The sequence below is a fragment of the Eimeria tenella genome, genomic scaffold (genome assembly GCF_000499545.2).
Source record: "Eimeria tenella Houghton genomic scaffold, Eth_scaff2454, whole genome shotgun sequence".
NCBI classification, from domain to species: domain Eukaryota; phylum Apicomplexa; class Conoidasida; order Eucoccidiorida; family Eimeriidae; genus Eimeria; species Eimeria tenella.
Window position 1 is genome coordinate 2518 of NW_013542318.1, and position 435 is coordinate 2952.

Below are 435 nucleotides of genomic sequence, written 5' to 3' on the forward strand. Positions count from 1 at the left end.
CGGGAATTGCTGCTGTTGGGAGTGCTGCTGCTGCTGCAATTGCTGTTGCTGCTGCTGCTGCTGCTGCAGAGCTTCGACGATTGCTGCAGTTAAATGAGGGCAAGGTTCCCCCAGTTTGGAAAAGGCAGCAGCAGCAAAGGCAGCAGCTTTCCAACCCTCCTCTAAATCTAGAGAATTGGGGGGCCCCTGGGGGGCCCCCAAACCCTCTTTGGGGGGCCCGCAGGGCCTTCCCCCCACTTTTAGGGGGCCCCCTGGACCCCCTGGGGGCCCCCGGGGGGCCCCCCCCGGAGGCAATGGGTGCAGCAGCAGCAGCTGCTGCCGGGCCCCCCGTGCTGCTGCTGCATCTAGCTGCTGCAGCAGCTGCGGCAAAGAAATACCTAAACCTCTGAGGGCCCCCAGCAGCTGCCGCTGCGCTGCTAAGGGCAGGCAGGGGGG

At 65.1% G+C, this 435-nt stretch overlaps 1 protein-coding gene across 1 annotated transcript in view; it reads right to left on the minus strand.

Moving 5' to 3' along the window:
• ETH_00042540 (uncharacterized protein) overlaps window positions 1-435 on the minus strand; it is a gene marked incomplete at both ends in the record, with an annotated part of 3023 nt that overhangs the window by 1148 nt on the left and 1440 nt on the right. The gene's annotated exons all lie outside the window — the stretch shown is intronic.